At 36.5% G+C, this 26116-nt stretch overlaps 1 protein-coding gene and 1 pseudogene across 1 annotated transcript in view; both read left to right on the top strand.

The window, feature by feature from the left end:
* The window catches only part of HDAC9 (histone deacetylase 9), a 684034-nt gene that overhangs the window by 329912 nt on the left and 328006 nt on the right, over positions 1 to 26116 (top strand). The gene's annotated exons all lie outside the window — the stretch shown is intronic.
* LOC121105878 overlaps positions 10930 to 26116 on the top strand; it is a 34106-nt pseudogene continuing 18919 nt past the window's right edge.

Here is a 26116-nt window from a genome sequence, read left to right as displayed (position 1 = left end):
GTATGTGTGGCTTGCATTTATGGCTTGCATTATATTTTCTGTTATAGAATGCTGCTTTAGCTCCTCTTCCTCTCATTTTATATTATGTTAACAGATCTCACTGCATCGTTTTAGAAATAGGTGGGCTATCAGACTTGAACAAATTAGCATTTGCTCATGCCAGAATATTTCTATTGCTGTTATTCAGTCTAACATAGACCCATAAAATGTTAGTGTTATGCACATCTTAATGATTTCAGGGTTTAAAGATTTCTTTCTTTGCCTTAAAGACAATTTGAAGTCTATCAAGTGCTTTATTAATACTTATCAGTTGTAAAGACAATTCACTTAATCTCTCCACTTTCATTTCAAAGTTTTTAAATTCACTATCTGTAAAGTATGCTGTTTTATCCAGCTTTTCCATTTCTGTCAACGGAACTACCTTTTAGACACTAGACAGATTATCATGAAATCACCTTTGATTATTTCCTCTCCTTTATTTCTAAGCAGTTGTTACTCCTGTTTCTGATTTCCAGGCCATCATATCTCTTTACTTTCTCTTCGGCTCTGCTTTTCCTGGTCAATACCTTAATTAATAGGGAAACAAATTCATTCTTTTATTATTGCAATAGCTCCTTCCACATCAGTGTGATCTTTATACTAATGTAAGTAGCCTACTGTACAATACCAACACCGTCTTCACCTCTCTATCGCAGAACCTACTACATCTATCTAATTGTTTCATCTAAACGCTATCACGGAGTTTCAGCCCTCATCCTTCGGCCTTTATCCTCAGACCAAGCGCTCATCCTTCCCAGTCTGACTGAATCACTTAACCGTGTGCAGCGGATTGCCTGCGTGGGGCTCCAACCTCACGAGTTTCATCAAACTTTTTCCCTATCTGGAAAGCCTTTAACTCCCTTTTTTAAAACCTGCTTTGCTTTTTTCCTGTATGCCATCTCTGATTTCTTGAAACCACCCTAATTCTTCAATCAACCTGGAATTTGTTCTATATAATTTACTGTAAAATTTTTCTTTAATTATTTCCTGTGTGTAATGTGTTTTTGCCTTTTGAAGCCAGTGCAAATACACAGTGCTCCTAGCACCGCACAAAGAACCCGTGAAGGGCTCAGTTAAACTTCATTTGAATGGCTTTTGTTTTTTATCGTTGATTTTTGTTGTTGTTGTTTAGTGTTCAACAATTTACCAGTTGCATATAACACCCAGCGCTGGGTTTTATTTTACATTTCTCTTTTTCAAATTTTGTAATGGCTAAAGGACATTTTCTTCCATATTATGATTTCAGGCTCACTTTTGTTTTCTATGTGAAATATAGAATCATTTTTTACTTGTTGGACTATTTATTGTGCTGAATGTCCGCATTAGTGATATTTTTTTTACACCGGCTCTAGTGGTAATAGTTACTATTTAATTTTTATTTTCAGCTAGGGGTTAATGATGGAAATTTTTTTTTTCTTGGTGAATTTTTTATTTGATATTCCCTAAACTGAATTGATTTGTCATAATTTATATTCTATATGAAGCACTATTGTACTGTAATACTGGACACTTTATTTTTTTAAAGATTTTATTTATTTTAGAGAAAGTGAGCGTATGCACGGGCAGGGGGAAGGGCAGACACAGCGGAGCTCAATTGAGCCCACTTAGGGGCTCAATCTCATGATCCCGAGATCACGACCTCAGCTGAAATCAAGAGTTGGAGGCTTAACCAACTAAGTCACCCAGGTGCCCCGAGACACATTTTTAGATAAAAATACAGTATATCAGATAATTTTCATAGTCTTTATCGTACTAGTTTTTCTGTATCCATGTATTCTATAGATAGTTTTGAAAGGTAGAGTTCGGAAAGAAGAAGAAATGATGCATATTAATCTTAGATCCTAAATCAACCTCATCTTTATGCATATTTAAATAAAGAGAAGTGTTACTGAACATTGTTGAGAGCTGTTTTGACTGCATACACACCAAACTTCAACAGTGGCATTTTTCCTTGTCTTTGAGATCTATGTGAGGGACTGCCTCGTGGTTACCATGCTGATGCAATAGTCAGACCACAGGAGTTCCAACTTTATCATCTACTGTCGGTACCACCTGCAGCAAATTACTTCATTGTGCCGAGCCTCAGTTTACTCATTTGTGAAATATGATTAACACTGTCGTCTTTTGTTGGGTTGCTGTGAAGCTTAAATGGATTAGTCTGTGTAAATAACACAAAATGTGGTAGCAAAACTTGTGCAGAGTAAAAATTAGCTATTGCTATTAATGTCATTATTAATGTAGCATCATTAAGAACTTCTTGGAACTTTAGTAACTGTCTTTTCCTTAGTAGGAACCTATCTCACACTCGGTTCAACTTTTTAATAGTGAGTACCTTTCTCATCACTAAAATAAAAACCCTAGATCACTGCTTCCCCACGGTGTTCGTGTCCTTGCGCACAGAAAAGGGCAGTCTCTCCGCAGGCCACGTCACGGCAGGAAGCAGTCTGGAACTTACTCAGCTGCAACCCCTTCCCAGTTTGTGGGGGGAATACCCGGGCTGGGATGTTCTTTGTGAGACTCTGTGAGTATTATTACTCTTCTTCCTCTCCTCTCTCTTTCCTTCCATCTCCATTAGCGACCATAAAAAGAACCCCAAGAGTTTGTTTTAAACAGATTTCAACTAAGGATTCATCCAATTTAAAACAACGCCAGCTATGAACGATCAACATGGTCTTCATTCCAAAAGATGTATTAAGAAAATGTACTGGCCAGGGAGACAGGCTTCTGATCAGCTCTGTCGAGGCCCAGCTCTCGTCTCGCATTAATTCCCACCCCATTATCAGCACCAACGCCGGGCGATCAGGAAGCACAATTCAGAAAACTGGCCTTGCCTAGAAGCCTACAAGGGATTCTCTTGTTACATTTGCATTGGGCTCTGCCTTTCTTTGGAGTCAGGAAGGAAAAAAAAGGTACTAAACTTTTCTGTGTCTTTGCTTTTTAACAAATGCTCTGAGAATCTTTTTTTGGGTGGGAGGATTTTTTTCTACTCTCTGCAGTTGGGTGAATGTTAAACTTGTTCCATCTGGGAGCGAGAAATCCTGCGTTGAGGCCTCCATCTTAGTAAATGGCTCTCTTGTTTTGAATAGTCGGCAGATCTCGCTCTCCCACCTCCATTTAGCATGATAAAGAATGAGCTTACTTTACACTCTGTTTTTTAGCATCTTAGATATGTTTTGGTCATGATGGTGCTGTATCAAAGCCCTCTTTTCTTTATTTATACTTCACCAAAGTAAATTTGACATTCAGTTTTCTGGTACATATTTTAAATGGCTTGATTTTTTGCTTTATTGCTTGAATCATCTGACAAACTCATGAAAATATTCAACTTGATTCTCTTTTTTATAATTTTCTTGACCTCATACAAATTTCAAGTATTACTCTATATTGTATGCCTTTATATATGTATACGTATCTCAATATAGTTTTCTTCTAGATATAGAAGCGGATGAAAAAATTTTTTCCCCAAGAGGCTCTCCAGGGATTCAAAAAAGTCCAATTTCTAATGTCTTGGGTTTTTTCTTTCCATAATAATTTGAATTAAAATGTTGAGCTAAATGAATTGAAATGAGGTTTTTATTTTGGTTACTTTAACTCTCTAAATCTTACTCATTTTTTAATCTACTCTTTTGAAAAGTATATACAAAACTCCACTCATTATATATGTACAGTTTGATGAATTTTGACAAATGAGTACACCATAATCTAGATATAGAATATTTATATCACTTCAAAGAGTTCCCTCCTGTTTCTTCTAATCAAGCCCGTACCCCCCACTCTCCACGCAGCCCTAGGCAATCATTCATCTGTATTCTGTCCCTATGCATTAGTTTAAGCTTTGATTTTTCTACAATTTCATATAAATAAATTGTATAAAATCAATCTATGATATCTTCTGTCTGGATTTTTTTTTTCCAGTCAGAAAATGCTTCTAGATCCATCCATGTGTGTATAATAATAATGGTCTTGTCTTATTGCTGAATGGTCTTCCATTATATGGATATGTCACAATTTGTTTATGCATTCTTCTGATGGAAATTGAGGTTATTTCTGGGTGTGGGTGATTAAGAATATAGCTGCTATGAATACTCTATACAAGGCTTTGTAGATATTTGTCTTTCTTTTGGGTAAATACCTAGAAGTGGAATTGTTGAGTTGTTAGCTGTTTGTTTACCTTTATAAAAAACTGCCAAATTACTTTCGATTATTGGTTATTTTACATTCTCATCGGCAAAGTATGAGAGAGTTCCTTTTACTAACACTTGGTACTGTCAGATTATTTTTAATGATATGCATTCCAGTGGAGGTGTAATGGAATCTCATTGTGGTTTTATTTTGTGTTTTCTTGATGTCTGACAATGTCGCACAGCTTTTCGCGTGCTTACTGGCCATTTGTAGAACCTCTTTGGTAAATTGTTGGCTCAGCTTTGTTGCATTTTTTTTTTTTAAGATTTTATTTGAGATAGTGTGAGCACACGAGGTGGGGAGGGGCAGAGGGAGAGGGAGAAACAGGCACTCCACGGAGCACAGAGCCCAACATGGGGCTCAATCCCAGGACCCTGGGATCATGACCTGAAGGCAGACGCTTAACCGACTGAGCCACCCAGGAGCCTCTGTTGCATGTTTTTTTTTTATTGGAGCGTCTGTCTTTTTATTATTGGTTACAGGAGGAACATATATTCTGGATACAGTCCATTTCTCGGTATATATGTTGTAAATATTTTCAAATAGCCTATAGCTAGGTTTTTATTTTCAGAGCAGAATGTTTTAATTTTGATGTGTCCCAGTCTATCAATTTTCTCTTCTCTGGTTAATCCTTTAACGTCCTATCTAAGAAAGATTTGCTTTATGTTTTCTTCTTCTAGTTTATTTTTTACATTTAAGGCAAAGAGCCATTTTGAGCGATACGGTTTTATTGTATGATGTGAAGAAAGGCTGAGGTTCATTATCTTACAGAGGTGCCTTAAATTTTTCAGAACCAGTTTTTGAAAAGCTTATCCTTGTTCCTTTGAATTATTTTGATGCCTTTGTTGGAAATCAATTAAACATATGTGTGAGCAAATTTCTGAGCTCTTTCTTTTATGCCATTGATCTATATGTCTAACTTTACAAGACGACCACAGAACCTAGATTACTGTTGCTTTACAGCAAGTCTTAAAATCAAGTGGTATGTTTTCCATCTGCTTGCTTTTAAGATGATCTTGTTGTTATTGGTTTTTAGCAACTTGATTATGATTTGGCTTTGGCTTAATACAGGTTTTCTCTCCTTCTGTCTTTTTCTTTTCCTTTTCTTTTCTTTCCTTTTCTTTTCTTTTCTCTTTTCTTTTTTCTCTTTTCTTTTCCTCCCCCCCCCCCTTTCTTTTTCTCTCTCCTGCTTCATTCAGCTCACTGAGTTTCTTCCATCTGTGGGTTTGTACTTTTTAGATTTTTGGAATGTGTGAGACATTGTTTCTTCTAATTTTTATTCTCCTTTTCTTTTGGGATTCCCATTACACCTAGAGTAGATGGCTTGATATCATCTCACCCTGCTGTAAGTCTCTGTACATTTTTTTCTTATTACTTTTTCCTCTTTGTATTTCAGTTCATATAGTTTCTATTGCCATAGTCATCTTTTCTTCTAGCCAATAAACTTCATTTACTCACATCCAAAAAATTCTTCTTTAAAATAGTGTATTTTTCAGAGACTTCATTTGGTTCTTTTATATATTGTCTACGTATATCCTTATATTCGTGTTTACCTTTAAATCTTTGGGCATATTTATAATATTCATTTTAAAGCCCTTTACTGCTAATTTTACTGTCTCTGCCATTTCTGTGTCTGCTACTACTGCTTAATTTTTTTCTTGAACATCGTTCTTAATTTTTTTTAATATCCTTTTAATGTCTACTAAATTTTCATTAGATGCCAGACAATTTAACTTTGTTATCTTTCTTGAAAGAATATCGATCACTTGAAACTTCCAAGACTTGATTTTAAGTTCTGTTAGGGCAGGACTATAGTTGTCTTGACTCTCAACCTGGTTTTTCTTTCTCACTAATTTGTATGTTCTCTGGGCCTCTATTGAATGTCCTGGATGTTTAAAGGAATGGATGACCCTAGGAAGTTACTAATATTAGCCCAGGGTCCTGTGGCAAGAATGAGGATACAGAAGGGAGCATGAGAGTCAGGAAAGGTGTGAAGAGATACTTACAGCTTTTTGAGGGGGGGCGGAGACTGAGAGGGGAGCTGCTTCAGCTCAATCTCAGGCCTGGTTTCACATCACTTACTGGCTCCTACCAAGTCAGTTCTATGTGGCTTGACTATTTTCTCCTGGGCTTTGAATTTCTTGAATTTTGGTCATCTTCACATTCAAATACAAATTTTGAAGGCAGACACAGGAATAATAATAACAATTGCTTATTGATTTCTGGCATATATACACACAGAGACTGAAATGGGCAATACCTACACGTATTGGATGACCGTTGGCATCCTACAATTATGTGGAATAAACCAAGTAAAAAATAATAATAATGACTAGTTTTCAAAAAACTTTTCAAATCTCAGTTTCAAAGGTTAGATTTTCTCTTTCTCTACCTGCTCCTTCCCAGTTTTCTTTTTTCTTTTTCTGAGTAACATGGAACCCTCATGAATTGGGTGTGTTTTTGTAGTTGAAGATTATGCTATAATTTTATTAGCTCGTGGTCTATTAATTCAGCCAACTGTTGCATATAGTAAGAAATAATTAGTCTAATGAAGAGTCTTAAATTCAAGTATGAAAAGCATAAATAATGAAATATTTATAACCTCTGAATACTGGCTGCCATAAATGTAATTTTTCCCAAAAAAAATAAGTATAACTTACAGTTTGATACTGTATTATATAGTCAATGTTTCTGTTTAAACAGATAAGCCATGGTCTGCTTGGGTTCTGAATTTTCTGTGTCTCTAAGTTAAAGTTACCTTGCAGGGGCGCCTGGGTGGCACAGCGGTTGGGCGTCTGCGTTCGGCTCAGGGCGTGATCCCGGCGTTATGGGATCGAGCCCCACATCAGGCTCCTCCGCTATGAGCCTGCTTCTTCCTCTCCCACTCCCCCTGCTTGTGTTTCCTCTCTCGCTGGCTGTCTCTATCTCTGTCGAATAAATAAATAAAAAAATCTTTTAAATAAATAAATAAATAAATAAAGTTACCTTGCAATATTCTAATATCCTGCGATCCCTGTGAAGCAGTTTCCTTGGCTTTCTTTTTCCATCACAGTGCTTCTTTATCTAAGTTGACAAGTAGAAATCAAAGCTAATAAAAACCATGATTGATAAAAATGAGTAGCATCTACCAACCCAGGGAAGTTCTTCTAGAAACATGAAAATATGGATGAGTTTGAAATACTGTTGTCTTGAACAAAAGCTAGAAGTGCAATGGCAAACTTAGAGAAAGTTATGTTATTGGGTAAGGAACGGGGGGTGCATGGGAGAGGAGTTTTCTCAAGAGTTTACAAAGGTTTTATGCTTTTTTCGATTGATCTCATGAGTTGCAGCTGGGTAATGGGGAGGGCGGATATAAAAGTTGTAGAAAATAAGCAGTAGATTTTAACTTGGATTCAGAAGTATTGAGGTTTTGATTTGATTTAGTGGAGAAGTGTGTCCTCAAAGCAATCAGAATATTGGCTTAAATTAAAGCGTTGGTAAACCTTGGTGGATGTGGCAGAGAGCGTGCGCGCGCGCGCGTGTGTGTGTCTGTGTGTCTGTGTGTGTCTGTGTGCCTTTTTCATCCTCTTTAATTACCACGGGCTTTTGGATGGCTTCTAAAGTGAATTAGGAAGTTCTTAGACATTTGGCATTAAAGTCCAGGCCCGGGAAGTTTATGTGAATATTCAACTTCTGATTCTTGGATGGTGTGTTGATACAGTATATTTTTTAATGGTTACATTTTTCCTTGAATAGTATAAAAGATTTACTGTTACAGTTTGTGTGTGGCCAGGCAGTGGCATATGGAAAAGCTGTTTCCTGCTATTTAATTTAATTAGCCCAATCACGTGCCAGCCTTCGGGCATGTCACTCTGGACCTCTGAGGCTCTTTGTCTGTCAAAAAGATGGACAATATCTTGGCTTTGTTTGGTTGCTCAGCATGCTGCAGATAAAACCACTGAAATTTTGACTATTTGTTTAGTCGGATCCTTGCATTTTCACCATTTGGCTTTGATTTTCTGTTATACAAAATGATAACATTTTGGCTTTGGGAAGGTTAAAAAAAAAAAGGAATACTGAGGATGTGAAGAAGAGCTATTGCTCTTTGTGCTTAATACATAGGCTTGAGAATATTATTTTCTCGTCGGAAATTTTTAGTCAGTTTGGTACCACTGTGTTAGTAGAAACTCAAAACAATTACCATTGAATCATTTTAACCATAACTTAGCTGCCAAACTGTCATTTTAAATCAAGCCTCCTTTTTTGGTTCATGTGTATATTTAATGTGATTTTCTTTATCTTGCAAAATCTCTAAATCTGTTGGTGAATTTATTGTTGAAAAAGAAAATATTTCATTGAATATTTTGGATAAGAATATTTTAGTTTTGTTTTGTTTTCATAGAAAGGATGTGGTGGTTAACACATTTAGTCACTTCAAGAATTTTCCCAATATTTTAGTCTTCCTTTCAAAGTCAAAGACATTTTTAATTTTTTTCTTTTTTAATTGATACGTTCAAATTTTAAAAAATTCTCCTTAGTCTGATTTAAGTCACTTTTTATACTCCTGATACTTTTCAGGTTTTAAAATTAATGAAGAGCATTGGGAAAGAAACAGATTGAAAAATACATACTGCAACTTGGAAATCTGATTTTGCAGTGAAGACATCTGCCTAAATTTCCAGCTGAATTAACAGCAATTTGTTTGAATCAAAGTGACTTGTCCAGTGTGATAAGCTTATTTGAGTATCCACATTTTAAAATTAGGGGTCCCAGATGTGAGATTCTTAATTAATTTTAGACACATGCACAGTTTAGAGCTTCAGGAGGATTTGCATATGGACTTAATAATGTCCTGCAAGAGTTAAAGTCAATCACACTGAGCTTCTAGTCAGTGTGTAGTACTGTCCTAGGTGCCAAGACACAGCCCCTAACCTCTGACACTTCCTGGCCTTGGGAGCATCCAATGAGACCTATACTGAATAAATGACAATCAGTCTCAAAGGAAGTATCTGTGTTCCAAAACTAATAAATTTATGCCTTCCCAATAGATTAGGAATTTTCCAAAGAATAATTGCATATTTCACTTTGATATAATTTGCAGATAAGATCCTTACCTCTGGTTATTTTTTAATTAAAAATTGTTAAGTGGTAAAAAAAAAAGAAAAAACCTAAATATGTAAATCCTCTTAGCCAACATAGTTCTTACAACATAATTTACATTCATAATACAGACATTTATAATGATCTCATCGTTAATATGGCTGCCATCACCCATGTCAAGCCTAAATCCTCTTAGGGACCTATGAGCTGCAGGGATTTTGTGTTTTGTTTAAGGGCAAGCAAACAACAGCCACGTGAAATCTGTGCTTTTAATCTTTCATTGTCACCATCAGTTCTTCAGTGGAACTACACTTAGATCTTTCATCATTGTTTCTATTTTGAGATTCATTGCTATATTCTCTAGCTCTCTACGTGTGATTCATTTTTCATTTTCATTTTATTTTAACTGCTTATTTACAGTGTGATTTTTTTTTTTTTCCTGAGGGTGCACATACATCACGACACATTGATTCTTAGAATGCAGTATCCACATAAGAAAACTTACTTTGGTGGCAACTTTTTAAAAATGAACATATTTTTAATATTGAGAAACACCCATATTCTCTGCAGAGAATAAACTTATGGCAGAAACACAATAATTTCTCATAGAGCTCTCTTTTTCAGTATTGACATTTTATTGAAAATGTTACAAAGTGGAACATGACTAAGGTTTAAAATGAAATTACTGATGAGGTAGGAGTTAATTCAGAAATAGAGATCTGCTTAAGATTTTTTAAGGAAAGAATATTCATTATTAACTTAAAGAAGTACCTTGAATGTAGGGATTAAATAATACAACCTGATTTCTTTTAAAAAATATAACCCTTATATGGGGTGCTTGGGTGGCTCAGTCAGTTAAGAGTCTGCCTTCAGCTCAGGTCATGATCTCAGAGTCCTGAGATGGAGCCCCAGGTCAGGCTTCCTCCTCAGTGGGGAGCCTGCTTCTCCCTCTCCCTCTGCTCATCTCCCTGTTCCACTTCTCACGCTCTCTCTCTGTCTCATAAATAAATAAATAAATAAATAAATAAATAAATAAACAAACAAGTCTCATAAATAAATAAATAAAGTCTCATAAATAAATAAAGGCTTTAAAAATGTAACCCTTATGAAATTCTAATTTATAAAAAATTAATAACCGTGGTAGAGGCAACTATGCAATTTCAAATAGATATTTCCAAAAATAAATAAAAACACCTGTGTCAAAAGAGTAAACTCATTTGACTTGTAGCAAACATCCAAATTTCTTTACATATCAGTCTAATATTTTATTGCATGTACACTTACGAGTATGTTACTATGCATGTAAATTGACCAACGTCCCTCACCTATTTTCTTAAATTGCAATTCAGCCTATCTATAATCAGTAATAGTTCAGGCCAATTCAATCCATGTGTACCAAACAGCTACTTGAGCCTGGGACTTGAGCCAGGGAATGAGAAGACCATAGAATGACAAGATAAATGAGGTAGCCATATGGACTTCTAAATTTACAGTCTCTTGGAGAAATGGACAAGTAAACAAATGGAGAAAATACAAGTGTCATTTGTGCTACCATGGTAAAAATATATATAAAGCACAGAGTCTGTATAGGTCTTGATCAAAATGTCCTAGCTTGTAAGTTGCGGAACTATGATCAAAACTCACATCGACTGTCCAAGGACCATTGCTACCTGTGAGTACAACTCAGAATTTAGCAAAGGGTTTGGCATCTTGTGCCTGGACCTCCTGAAGAGTGAGCATAGGGAAGATCTTGAGGTTTCCACACCAGAGGTGCCTGGCCTCTGCTCTACGTTGAGTTACTCTGAGAAACAGCCTCTACTGAGACCTATTAATAGTTGATATTTTTGTTTTAGGACAATGGAGAAGATCTATCAAAGACATTGCTGGTTTCTTTTAGGAAAATTGAGAGGGGATTTGCATTTTTTACACTCATTCATTAAAATGGGAGGATATTGTAGGCACAAATCAAATTTTTAATTACATTTCAACTCTACTTTTTACAAACTAAAATTATCAAAATTTGAGTCAAGATATTGGGGTTGAGGGTCGAGTTTTCTTTTCTTTTTTTTAATCTTTTTTAAAAGATTTTCTTTTTAAGTAATCTCTACACCCAACATGGGGCTTGAACTTACAACCCCAAGATCAAGAGTAGCATGCTCTATTGACTGAGCCAGCCAGGCGCCGCTGGGGTTGAGGTTTCTATTTGTAAATTATGTTAATATGCTTTCATTTATAGAACATATTTACCATGGTAAAAAAAAAAAACAAATATAACATATTAGCTATTTGTAAGTGTACAATCCAGTAGTTTTAAGTTATATGCACATTATAACAAAGATCTCCAAGTTTTTCATCTTGCAAAATTGAAACTCTAAATCCCTGGAACAATTCCCTATTTTCCCCTTACCCCAGCACCTGGTAACCACATTCTATTTTCTGTTTGTATGAGTTTGACCATTGTCAATAACTCACATATATGAAATCACACAGTATTTATCTTTTGTGACTAGTTTATTTCACTTAGCATAATGTCCTATGTTGTAGCATAGGACAGCAGAGTTGCATTTTTAAGGTTGGGTAGCGCTCTATCTATCTATCTATCTGATTTTTTTTTCAACCTTGTGGCTATTGTGAATAATGCTGCAATGAACATGGGTATGCCACTATCTCTTTGAGATCCTGTTTCCATTTTGGGGGGATATATACCAAGTAGTGGGATTGCTGGATCATATGATAATTCTAATTTATCCACATCCTCGACAGCATTTGTTACTTTCTGTTTGTTTGTTTGTTTGTTTGTTTGACAAACAAATTGGCCATTATATTTGGTATGAGGTGATAATTTATGCAGTTCTGATTTTCATTTCCCTGATGATTAGTAATACTTAACATCTTTTCATATGCATCTTTGCCATTTGTATATTTGTTTGGAGAAATATCTTTTCAAGTTCTTTGCCTACTTTTAAAATTTTGTTGTCGTTGAGTTGTAGAAGTTCTTAGTTTATTTTGAATGTTAATTCCTTACTGAATATATGCTTTTCAAATATTTGTATCCCATTCTGTATGTAGATTGCCTTTTTACTCTGTTGATTATTTTCTTTGCTACATGGAAATTTTTATGTTTGATGTAGTTACATTTGACTATTATTACCTGTGATTATGTAACTTTTTTAAATTTTGAAGTTTATTTTTACTCTCACATAAGAGAGTAACAATCACTAACTCATGCAGATCAGAAAAAGAATCTTAATTATATTTGTAGCTAAGAACTTTTCTCAAAGCTACAATGAGTTACTGAAAGAGCCTTGATTAAGACTGCATCTGATCCTTTTTAGATGATTTAAAGGTATCTTTTGAGCTATGTACTAATGATTGTGATTTCCTTTGAGAAAGGCATGCGATTTCTAAATAATGCATCTCTTAATTTTAAACATAAGATCAGGGTCCAAAAAGCTGATATGAAACACTCTTCAATAGTTTGAGAATCTTATTCCCTACCACAGAAGACAGTTGGCTTATAAAATAATTTGATACACATATATTTGTATACATTAACATACGTATACATGTATATGTGTCTGTATACCAATGTGTATGTATGTACCTCATTCTGACATGCAAAGATGAGAAATATTTACACTTTCATTGATAGGCAAGTAGACCAATGTTGAATGTACATCTTTTTTTAATTTCTTTTTTTCCTTTTACTTTCACATAATTTCCTTCAAGATCATAACAGGTTAAGGAAAAAAAAGTCTTATTGAATGTTAAAAATAAAAAAGGTCAAGTGAATGCTGATTTTGCATTTTTAAGCGAAGATCGACAAATAGCTTTCTACGTAAAGGCAGGGAGATGGAAGAAACACATTCTATCTGACAGAGTTTTTGATATTTCTCATGAGTGAAAATAATACAACTAAGTTAGTCATAAAATATATGCAAAAACAGTGTTGCCCAGTATTTAAAGTTTTACAGAAAACAACATTAAAAAGAGTACAGAAGGACAAAATTTTATTATTGGCCGGGATGTTAGTGACAATAACAACAGTAAAAGCTAGTCTGTATTGAGACTTAATTAAATGGCAAACACAGTGGCCAGCAATTTACATATATTATATATCAGTTAGTCACCATCTCTTAATTATAGATAAAGAAATGGAGGCTTCAGAATAGCCAAGGAGTTACCTTAGGTCAGACATTTAGAAAATGGCAGAGTTCAGATTCCAACCCCAGTCCAAATGCAGAGAGGTTGAGAGAGGGCTTGGAGCCTCTCAGCCAATTTGTAGTAATGTTGTAACAAATCCTCAGATCTGAGACAGACCACTGGATAAAGTCAAAATATACCTCCTTCATCTTCAAATCAGATAGCCATTTATTACTCTGTTAATGGTTCAACCAAGTCTTTCTTACTCCTCCCAATTATTCTGAGGAAAATGTGGTAGCACTTACAGAAAGAAAAGTCAAAAGTGAAAAACAAAAGCTTTTAGGAGTCAGGAGGTCATTGTATGAGTGGCTTCACAGTTGTGGCCCTGCTTTTTTCTTTTTACTAAATACCTTCCCTACCATCTTTTAATTCATCTATTTAACTCTAATTCATAAAACTTTGTGGCCATGGCATAGAAGACATGCAAAATATCATTTATGGGACCCTCGGCTCTTCAATACTTACTTTTTGTACTTGAAGTGAAATTTATTTTATTTACTAAGCTTGGTTTTGATTTATAATACATGTTCATTCCCTTTGCATCTTAGTATATAAAAAAAACACAAATTTAAATATTAAACTTAGCATGAGTTCTTGGCTCAAATATCCTTAGCCTGCCCAATAGATGGTGCAGTTTTAATTCTGTCTACTAACATTTGCACAAAGTCATTTCCTCCCTCCTCTTAATAATTATAGTAAAACACTAGGTTTAAAAGAAAGGCTGGAATCCCTTCTCCTTTATATGTAAAGATACTCATAAAATAATGTTAATTAAGCTAGTTTAAATCTTCATTTCTATGCTTGTTAATTACTTAAGCGTCTATAATATGCCTAAGACATTGTCTTAGGTGGTGAGTATGATCCTGCCCGGCTCTAATAAGCTTATAATGTGGTAAAAGGAGGGTAAGTCACATATACAAATAATTATTAGATAAAAGATGTTATGATCGCTACAGATATAATAGTACTTTGGGAGTTCATATGTTCATAATATAACTAGTTAAAGGTTGAATTTTCCAAACGCCCTGTGATTTAATATAAATAGTTAATGAATATTCATGCTTTCGAATCCTTTAGCTTTGTTAATGTTATTTCTTTATGTACACATTTCCTAGGTCAACACATTTTCCATCACAAGCAGTAAGCCGTTCAGTGTACAAGCTAGTAAGCAGTCCTAGCTCAGTTGCTTCCAGTAGTTATAGCTTAAACAAACCTTCCACTCAACTCACTGGTCATGCTGGTTCCCTTTGTGTACAACTGCATGCAAAACCACGGACTAGTTTCAGATTTTTTGAAACGACAGATGTTCAAAGATGTCAGCCTTAATTATGACAGTATGCCTAAGTTATCATTGATACTATCACTGATGAAAGAACTGCCATTGATGAGAAAGAAATTTCTACATTAGGGTAAATAACACCTGTGCTATTCAAAGTTATTTTAGTGAATTTTTTATTCGGTTTTACAACTCTAGGCATTTTAGCAGATAAAATATATCATTACTTTTGCAATATAGTCAATATTCAGGTATGTTTAATATTCACTGAGAAATAAAACTTTTTGGTATATAGAGAACAGATCCAAGGAGGTGACCTCAAAGGCCTGGAGGTTAATTAATGGCCTAAGATAGCCTGACTCAAAATGAATAGGAATTCAGAAAGGGAGGGAAGGGGGGAAGCTGTGTATTTCTTCAGGGTTTCACAGATAGTTAGATGGGCATGTTTTATTATGTTTCCTCACGAGAGAGGCATTTTCCCCCATTGCATGTTGAGGTGTGGTCTCTTCTAATAAAGAACGTTTTAGTCTTTATGCAGTAAAGTTTCCCCATTATCTACTATAAAGTCTGACTAGATTCTCTCTGTAGAGTTTTTCCATAATGTAATGTGTAAAGGAGTGAGGTGGCTATCATATTTCCCTTTATAAGCTAACTAAAACCGTAGAAACCCCACAAACAGCCTATATAACTTACAAACTGAATGAAAATGACAACACGTATGTTGTGATCCATGTGTGTGATATGTATTATGTGATAATGTGTACTTACATACCATTTAGAGTAACTCTTTCTCTAGTCATCTTTTGATCACACTCTAGTATGAATTCCCATAGTTATCGACAAGAGAACAATTAGATTTCAAAAGCAACACCAAGAAGTTCCGTATTCTCAGAGAGCAGGAAAAGGTGGAGGGAAAATGCTATTGTATAAAGCTACCAGTGACATAGGAAATGCCTATCCTTAAACTTCTAAATAATGAATGTTCCGTGGTAGTGTGTTTATATACCAATTCTATGAACGGTATGTACAAAAGAGGATTTGCTTAACCCCAATTCCAGTCACATAGCTAAAACAATTATTTTAGAAATATTATCACATGCTCACATATGGTGTGATAAAAGCTAACTCATGACAGATTTCTTGTTTATTATCTGTCATTTTCGATGATTTTATTATTTTGATATTGAAGTCTGGGCTTACGTCTTAGAGTTAGCACATCTTTTTTTTTTTCCTGCTTGCTTCTTTGTAAGTTTCCCTCTTCCAATACTAAATTACCTATCCCATAAGTCCTCTCAAATAGGAGGCGATCGGTTAGGACAGCTAGATCCCACTGGCTCCACTGATAAACTGGAAAAAGCACACATTCAGAAGAAATGCCTCTCAGTTTATCTTTAAATCGGAGCAGGGCAGAGGTCACTAGCCGAGAGGAAGTCAAAATGACAAGTACCCTAACAATTGCAAAGAAAGGGTAAGACAAGTAAATATCTTTGCATGAGACACTTGGACTGTTGTTAGCTACCTGGCACAGACCATTTTCCACTGAAAAAAATTAAAACCTCACTGACTCAGTAAAAGTAAGGGAAAATTAGTCTAATTTAATGGAAGTCTCAATTATAGTTGACTTTAAAAGTGATTTCATTTTATTGCTTCTGAACCTGCATTCTCTCACATAAAGTAAAACTAATATGTAGGAGCAGCTAAATTAAAACTACGGTTCGCACCATATTTTACATTGAAAAACAAGCATAAATACCATTAACACATAGAAATTTGTTGCTAGAGCCTGTCTGACCCTCAAGCAAGAAATCCTTAATTTAGATTTGGGGAGATTCCCTCTTCTAAACATTATAACAAGCTCCTCATGAATGTTTTTCTTCTCCCACTGTGGAATAAATAGTGAGTTTAAACTAACACATGGAAGGCAGTAGAGAGATTTCAGAGAGATTTCTATGGCTTCCCTTACAATTTTCAAAATTCAGAAATTTGGAATTTTATTAGGCTTTTCTAGTAGGATATGGCTGAGAAGCAATGTCACAAGGGTCAATGGTAATTGCTGCAGAGGACCTAAAGGGCCAGTGTGGAATGATTCAGACTCAGAGAGAAAAAATAGTTATAACCAAAAGATCCCAACAGGAATGTTTTAGAAAACGTAGTGAAAGTATTTTAACCAAAGAAAAGTGCTTGATATTCTTAGATTTTCACACTAAGGCTAAAGCTTTTGTTGGTTTATGGTTTTACGGCAACGTTGGCTCTGGCCAATTTGGGGCAACCATAGTAGCAATAAGGACGCGTGCTTAACCTGATGGATTTACCAGTCATGCTTTGCCTGCAGCCATCAGAATCATCGACAGCCTAGTTTCCTTTGATTTAAACTGAATAGTGTTGATTTCGTTGATGGCGTATTTTTCTGTGGCTAGAGCTGACCTAAAATAAGCATTTTCAGTGCAGTTGTCAACTATATCTTACCCAAAGTGTCCAAATTTTATTGAAAAATGGAATCGCATTCTTGCATATATCGTATAAGGGAGGCCACAGATTTCATCATAAAGTGTTTAATAAGACATTCTTCCGTGGGTAATTTTGTCACCTTATCAAGATTTAGTGACATCAAACAGCAGTACTTCATCAAATGGGCTGAACATCGTTAAGAAAGGGATAGAGACGGTGACCGGCATGAGGCATGATGCTCAGTGAGCGGTCCTGCCAGCTCAGCTCTCGCCTGCACATGGCTGCCTGTTCCCCAACTCTTTCTGCAAGAGCCCCCTTATCTGGTAACAGAGGAGATGTTCATTCAGACCTCATATTCAAGAAGGCTAGATGGGAACCGAAGCACATTTGCGCTTTTGTAAGGAGCCATTGCTGGCCAGAACACTATGTGAAAATGAGCTGGCTTCAATTTGCATTTATGGAACTCAGCTATTTGCACATCGCATCCCACAGCTGTTTATAGATTGTATGATAGGAATCTTGGGACAGATGTTATCTCTGAACTTTGACTTTCCTTTGCATACTGAGGCTGAGAAGGTGGCTGTGAGCATAACTTGTTGGCCAGTTCATCTCTTGTGGAACAACAGTTCCCTCCAGGCATTTCTCTAATGTTGGCAGAAGTCTGTGTCTGTGTTCTCGTCTTTTTTGTATTTTTGCTGCTGTTGTGAAAGCGAGAAGTAGCCCTCTATTTTCACCCAACTCAAACTGGTAAAGTACCACTCATGCGAAAAATGTTGCTATAATATATATTATGCATAATTTTTTTTTCTAGAGAAGAGACAACTCTGATTATTTAGAGAGAAACTGCTCTTTAAATTAGGTTGAACAAAGAGAAGGTAATGTAAATAATTTTGCAAACAAGACATAGGGTATGCAACTAGCATATTTTGGCATTGTGCCTTTTTTTCCTATTAAAAGTTGTATCGGGCTTGATAATAGAGTTGTGTAATTTCCTGTAGGGAATTTGCCTGTCCTCAGTCTTGACAGAGGTATATTTCCATGTGATCTTGTAGCACGTGATTATAGTTTTACACTAAGGAATTATACAGAAAAGAAAACAATTACTGATATTATCAGATATTTGTTTAATGCATATTTATTTCTGAATGACTCTTGTGGAATTCTCTTATCTTGGAGAATTCTGAGAAAAATGCTCATTTTATTTGGGTTGCAATAATTTCACATGCATAGCAGGTAGGACTTTTGGGAGATCTGAGAAACAGCAAACTGTTCAGATCAATTTTGTGGACTCAAATTCATTTTCTGCATAGGGGGTTCATCTTTTGTTTACTGATAGAAAAAAAAATTCTCTGCAGTGTAAAAATGTAGTATTTCCCAATTAATGCTAACAGAGGACCGAGATGACCCAGAAGTTTGAATGTGTTTTCCCACAACTTTCCTGATGGGTCCGTCACTTTGTATTGCTCATTCCATTTTAGTGCTCATTCATTTTAGTGCTGAGGAGTAGAAGGACTGAAGTGAACAGAAATTAAATTATATGTTGATGTTTCTGTGGGCTTTAATACCTTGTTATGTGAGATGGAAGGAATTGTCTGGTGGTTTTGGGCTTGGTAGTACTTGGCTTGTAGGTAAATGGGAAGAAAACAGAGACCACCTCTGTTTTCTGAAGGCTGATCTCCAACTGCTCTTTAACATGAATTTCTTCTGGTTGTTTCCACATTTATCTTTGATTACTATTTTAACATGTATGTATTCTTCATCTTATCTCTGTGTTAGAAATGGCAGTCCTTTAAAATGGATAGTGTTCTAGATAAAATCAGCATCAAATGTGCTAGTTTTTCCATGCTAGACAGAATTCAGGTTGAGTTACCATAGTATGCAGTGGTCGAAGATCAGACCATCAGGGTCGCTAATGTGGGGTGGAGCACCTTGATCCTGATGAAATTACATGACCTGGACCTACCAGAGGAACCACTAAAGAGTTTCATCAGAAGCGAACAGGTTGTGGCACACAGTGTAAGGGAAAGGGGGTGGATTTTGCAGCGAGCACATCTTGTGTTTGAGTCCTGGCCACTCACTCGTTGTGTGACCTCTTAAGCTCTGAGTCTCAAGTTCCGCCTCTATGAGACAGAGTAGATAATATCCATCTCCCAAGGTCAACTGTGAGTTTTAGAAAGGACAGCCTATTTCAGGTCCCTTCACAGAGTAGGTGCTCAGTGAGGTAACTGAGGTATCATTTCCCTTAAGAGCTCACAAAGTACTTTGAAAAGCAGGATAACTGTAGAGAGAATTCTCCCAACTGTGTCTTGAAACACCAGTCCAGAGAGATGTTCTTCGGTCAGATGAATTTTGGAGACTTTGAATTCTATGTAAGCTTTTGGGAGACACCCAGGAAACTTGAGGAAATTAATAGTTCTGAGAAGTCCTGCAACAAAGCAACTTATTTCTGTGTAACGTGACATTTAAAAATAGGACCATAACATTTTTCAAATGTTGCTGTTCCACTGAACTTACTTTTTGTACCACTGACATAGGACATTGAGTTCCTCAATCTTAGTCTTCAGGTATCAAATAGCCGAAGTGAAATGGAATCTATAACAAACCATCTCGCTTAACTATTTTGTGGCTTGTGGGAAAAAGAAGACTTGGGTCTAAGTTCATTTATCTTAGACAAAGTTTGGCATTCCTTCTTAATATCTAATCACAGAGACTTTGTGGGCCACAAACAGTTACTGGAGATCTGGTTAGTATACAATATTTTCTTGGTGTGGTGTGGCTAATTTTGGATGTTTGCTGGTCTTACAGAAAAAAAGGGCACCTAAAGCATCCATGGCTGACAATCAGGGATCTTTTGCAAGCAATTTATAAAAGTACTTATTTATAGTTTATCTTAAAAAGGGAAGGGCATCATTTGGGTACTGGTAAATAGTGAATTTCTTTGTCCTATCATTTTTTGAGAAAAAAAACCAAAAAACAAAATCAAACACCCTACATTATAGTCAGATGTTTGCAGTAAAGAAAATAGCCATATTCACTATCTGGTGATAAATACATTTTCAGTATGATGTTTTATATACTGATTTTGGGGGCTTTTTAATGTTTATATTGTAATAAAATATAACATGTAAACTAGTTTATTTTTATATAGTAGCTAAGAATGAAAACTAGATCAACTTAGATATGATTAAAGCCCTTGGACCCATAGGAACCAATATGTAGCGATAAGGGTCATCTCTGACACTTGTTAAAAGCAGAGATCACCGAATCAAACAAATATATCTTTATTTCTATTTAGTCTATTGTAACATACTCCTAACAGTTACTAGGATTCATGTGTTAAAACTAACAACTCTTTTATTATTACATACAGAAAACAGTTTTGGGTGGGAGAAGAGATTCAATTTAAGATTTCTAAATGAATTACAGAGTAAGCATAATACCATTTAATTTTCAGGTCAGTTTGTCTTTATAGGATTATGTGATGTAACTTTCAACTAAATATTCGTTATTAGAGGAGAAAGGAACATAGCTTACTTTAAAAGAGAAAAACAAAAAATCCCTCTCCGCCATCAGCTCAGGGAGGAGAGAGAAGGAGAAGAATGAGGAAGAATGGCTGCTTCTTGTCTAACAGCGGCACAAATGGATCAGTCGTCCAGTAGGGGCTGCTCATAGAGCAGGGAGGCTGAATCTTCTAGCAACACGATTCAGGACTTCAAGGAGCCTGGGATTTCAAGGCCACTCCAATGTCTGTAATTGAAATGACCTCTTCCTACACTCCTGAAGTGACCCAGCCTCACATATTTACTCTACCGAAGTAGCGTGTGTAAAATCAAGGGATCACCAGCTAAGTCATTTGCATCTGTCACCTGCCTTAAAAGGACATTTCACTAATCACATTTAATATATTTCTGTGCATCAGGGAGGGGAACCCATAACTGCATTTCCAAACAGAATCAAAGTGTCGTTAAATTGTTTTTAAACACAGATTTAGAGAATGAAATTGAGGGTAGTATACTAGTAGCCAACTAAAGCAAAACAGGCTGGAATGTTGGTAACCGATGGTACACATAGGATCCAAGCAAAACATCTTGAATTGCTAGTACCATAATAAATTATAGTTTTCACATTTGTATTTTGCAAGTGAAAACAGCACTAAGTCAAGCTTGTGAAATAAAGACCAAACGATGACATTTTTAATTCGCCTACACCTATGGTGAGCGGATAGGCCCACTGCACCGTGTAATACATCAGATTACAGAGGCCAAGTGAAGAAGTAAAGGCTTTACTTTCCAAAGTTAAGAAAAGGCAAACAAACAGACACTTCATGGCCAACGTGCCATTGCAGATGGGAGAAAATGGCTGAGGGAGGCAAAGGGTGAATTGTCACATAGGATCTAACGAACCATGGTGATTTCTCCTTCCTGTGCCCCTCTCTTCTCACAAGAAAACCCATACCACAGTCACTACCCAAGGGACTGTGGACTCATTTTCTTCAGAGTTAATTTTCTCTCTTTAAAATAACAAGATAAAAGGCTGGATGGGGTTAGTTTCCCAGGAGTGTTCAGAGGGCAAGAAATGGTCAAGAACTGGTTTGTCTCCAAACTTCATTAGCCTATTAGATAACCGAGGCAGGGGACCCCAATTAACGTAAAGAATGAGAGACTTCTAAGGGCTGAGAGTCAGTCCTCACAGTAATGGAACTTGGCCTCCTGTTTCGGAAAGGAGACTCACAAATCCCCTTCGTGGAGCGGGACTCTCCTGAGTGGAGAGGATGGGCTGATTTATTTCTCTGTGGTGTCCTGGAGTGTATCTGCCCTGATTGACTCCCTTGATCTTGACATCAGTCACTTTGGAGTCAAGATAATGAAAACTGCATTAAAAAGGCCCCTTCAGTTTATGCAAATGGGCCTTTATCTTCAAAGAGGCCCTACCCTTGGGAGAGTTTCTTTGCTATTTAAAAGTATTAATAAAAGAAACTATGTTTGATATGTCCTTCCTTCTACTCCTTGTTTTCTCTAATGTACATAGGCATGGGGATGACATTTTGTTTTTGTTGTCATTAAAACCCTAAGCTTTCTTGATGCTTTATCTAAAGCAGTTAAGAAGTATTTAGTTTGAAGGTTGCTGTATGGAATTACCAAGGACGTAAGTGAGACATGACCATGATTCTAAACAAGCTAAGTCACACATCTCAGTACATCTCAGGACTGAACCAAGATGAATGGAGGAAACTCGGTCTGACTAGGCAACAGGTGTTCCGTGGGGTGATGGGGCAGAAGTGATGGTAACATTAGCAATTCCATCTGCAGATGTACTTCGGGCTACCACTCAAGTTAGAAAAGAATCCTTTTAGGTCTGTACATGGCCTCTGTGAGGAGGGAACACAAGAAAATGCACATAGAGGAAATACGGAAATTATGGGGGAGCTTTGTGTTTCCCTATCTTTTCTGCCATGCTATTTAGCAAATAATATCAACATAAAAAATGCCAGCAAGAGATGAGGATTATGTTTACATGATACAGTCCAGGTGTACTTAACATTTTAGTAAATTGATTTTGAAAGCGGACGCTTGCCTTGAGACAGAAGGAGCCTGTTAATACAGCCTAGTGACACTTCCAATGACCAGAATGGGCTCAGGGAGCAATGGTAAAAGAATGAACAGTTTGCTCGATAATCTCTCTGGTGTTTTCAAAATGCTGCCAGTTAGAGATACAGCGTTTATTTTCACCTTGATGTCAGGTTTGTGTTCCTTAGTATTCTGGATTTAGAATGAATGGTTGGTTTATGACTGTCCAACAGGAGCTTATCCTCACCTGAACTTTCTTTAACAACAACCAAAAAAAAAAAATAAAAATAAGAGAAGCACGCCCTTAAGAATTGTTCCTTTTTTTGAGAAAAATCCATTGCCTGAAGAATACTATCTCTGTTCTCTCTCACATTCGTATTTATTTTGCTAGTATTTTGCATCTACCATACCTAGGTAGTAAACTGTTTCTCTATTACACATGTGACTATTTTGCTGAGGGCACGCAAACTGTGGGTTTATTTTTGAAAGTTAGAATCTATAATATCTTTTCTAACAGATACTGCCTTATGAAACATACAGTTAAAATGTGACAGGTTGCTTTTGTTTTTAATGTCTTTTTTCCCCTTTTCCTTACTATTTCATTCAGGTGGTGACTATTCACTGGCTCTGTTTACACAGTCTTCCAAAATGATAATTGCATTAAACCATTTATTTCAAAGTAATCACTGAACTAGATTGCCTGCACAATTATAATTACATTATCTTAAACTTCACCACAAATTATAAAACTGTGTTATAGTTGGATATTTATATAACTAATTCTATGCTGTGCTTATTACATAGTATAATAGAGCATATTATATATTATGTGGTGATATTACAGTTCTAAAACCACTATAATGATGAGCCTGAGGTCATTCTTATGATTACCCGAATGAAGAATTGTACGGCTGCACAATTACAAGTGGTATTCACAACATTTAACAACCATTTGGCACAAGCAATGATCAAGCCAGATAGCGGCAGTGGTAATCTTCACATGCTCATGGAATGTCATCAGCCTTGGGCAGGAGATATGAATTACAGAATATTTGCTGGAGTTATCAGTTTTCCCACAAACAAATAAAAACAACCTTTGAGGAGAAACAAGTAAAAGAAACCAGGGGAGTTCCTTTGCTGGGGAAGACGCAAAGGCAAGAACTCTTACAGTTCTAGGAGCAAAAGATTGACCGAGGAATGCAAAGTCTCAAATACTGAGTTTAGAGGAATAGCCTTGTAAAAATGGTCTAGCAGCTTCCTTCAGCAGCTGGTAAATTCTAGAGCAGCTCCTCTGAGATTATGTTGGAGCAGATGTTCAGCATGGCAAGGCCTGGCCCATGAGAGATGGAATCATTGGCATGTCTTTTACATTAGAGGCCTATGTTCTTTCCTAATCATTCATGTATTTTCTTCCCCTTTCATTTTCTCCTCCTTTCAGAAGGAGTGCAGTGTATTTGAAGAAAATGTGGCAAAAACAGAGAAGTATAAAAATCAGCCATAAGCCCACTACCCAGAAGCAAGCGCTATTAACATTGTTGCATGTTTCCTCTTCCCCCTCCCCCTCCTCCTTCTCCTTCTCTCTCTCTCTCTCTCTCTCTCTCTAATTACCTAGCTGTTTTGCAAAGATGGCAAGTATTTCTTCCTTTGGCTAACATCTAAAGTTTCAGATAAAAATGTCCCCCCTCCAACTCCTTTCTATTGCAGTGGCACCTGTATTAAGACGGTTTCAAGTGGTCAGTCTTTCAGACACTGATCTTCCTAATGTTTTCAGATGCCTATTACTCTGTCCCCTGAGTCACCCGGTTTTGCTCGGTCTTCATAGGACCTGTAAGGAAATTCCTCTCAGGGATCTTGGCATGAGCTAAGAGTCAGCAGCGTTCAAGCATTCTTTTCTCTGGCTCAAATGGAATTGAACAGATTTTTTGGTATGCTCATCCTTGCCGGCATTTTCATTTTAGGGTTGGCTATCACGTGCTAAGTGTGGTCGGTGTTCAAGCCTTGTCTTAAAAAAAAAAAAAAATGACTAGTTGTGGAAGTGTGCAGTGAATGCTAAACACCTCATGAGCCAGTGATGTCACGAATCATGCTAACATGAGACCTGATAGGAGAAGATCCACAAACAAAAATGACATGTTTATCAAGTCACAGGCATGGAGGGACACGTATCCGTTATCATGCTCACAGATTATAACCCTGGGAGCCATTCACTAAGTATAGCAAAAAAAAATTTTTTTTGATCGGAAGTTAATACATGCTCAACGAGTTGATAATGTAAGCTCTGTGCTCTCTCTCTCCCCCTCCACCACATGCCTAAGTAACCTTTATTTTTCAAGTTGAAAGGACCTTCTAAAATTCCTCATTCTTAATGCTCTAAAACGCCCGGGTTCAGAAAATTAAATTACGCCATTTTTATCTGTTTGAGATCGGCTCTGTTTCCTCCTTTGCTTTGTGTTTACTTTCCTGCAGTAGCTGACATCAAAATGTTTTCTGGAATGCTGGGACTAAATAAGTTATGCTTAACTCAATATCTAATACAAATAGCCCTGGGGAGCTTCAGCGACACAATCATAAAAGCTATAGTTTCTTTTAATAGCTTGCCACACTTTGCTGATATAGTATTTCTCTAATCACCAATCTTTACGTGCCTTCCTGACCTTGGAGCTCTGAGCCCAAATGGCTTTGTGGTATCAAAGGCCTATGTCATTGGAAGAGTGAATGGCTTTCATTTTTCCCCTTGAAACTTCCGGTTCCTGGCATCTGTAAAGAATTACTCTGAGTGGTGTTTTGCTGCCTTGCGGCCACTGCCCTGTCCAATCGAAGTGCCTTTTTCCAGAAAGGTCACAGTGGTCAGTAATAGGTGGATATTGCGCTCAGGGAGGAGGCAACTCCAATTTCTGTTTTTTTTTTTTTTCTGTTCTAATATTCATTATTCTTGCATCACGTTAGTTGTTAAAAACCCAAGTCATGTTTCATTTGCAAAATATTCTAGTAAGAAAGGGTACTCTCCAATAGTAATAAGGCCGAAAATGTTAGCGACATGTTTCATAGTCATCCTGTGTGGAGGAAAACATAAACTTCTCACTTACACCTTTGGGGAAGATTACGTTTTAACACTGCACAAGAATTCGTCTTCCAAATCTGTTACTCTGCAGGACCTGAAAAGCCCACACAAATGCAGGGCCCTGCAGTGATTCGGAAATTTTGAATATGCAGATTCTGTCGTGTAGTGTGTCAGCCGGGGCAACTGTTGATTCATGCCTTATTTTAAAATGGAGTTTCTCAACACCATTATGTTTTAAGTATTGTGCATAGTCGGTGATGG

The sequence above is a fragment of the Ursus maritimus genome, unplaced genomic scaffold, assembly GCF_017311325.1.
Source record: "Ursus maritimus isolate PB19 unplaced genomic scaffold, ASM1731132v1 scaffold_3, whole genome shotgun sequence".
NCBI lineage: Eukaryota > Metazoa > Chordata > Mammalia > Carnivora > Ursidae > Ursus > Ursus maritimus.
Note: the sequence above shows the minus strand (reverse complement) of the source record. Positions and strands in the feature narration are given on the sequence as shown.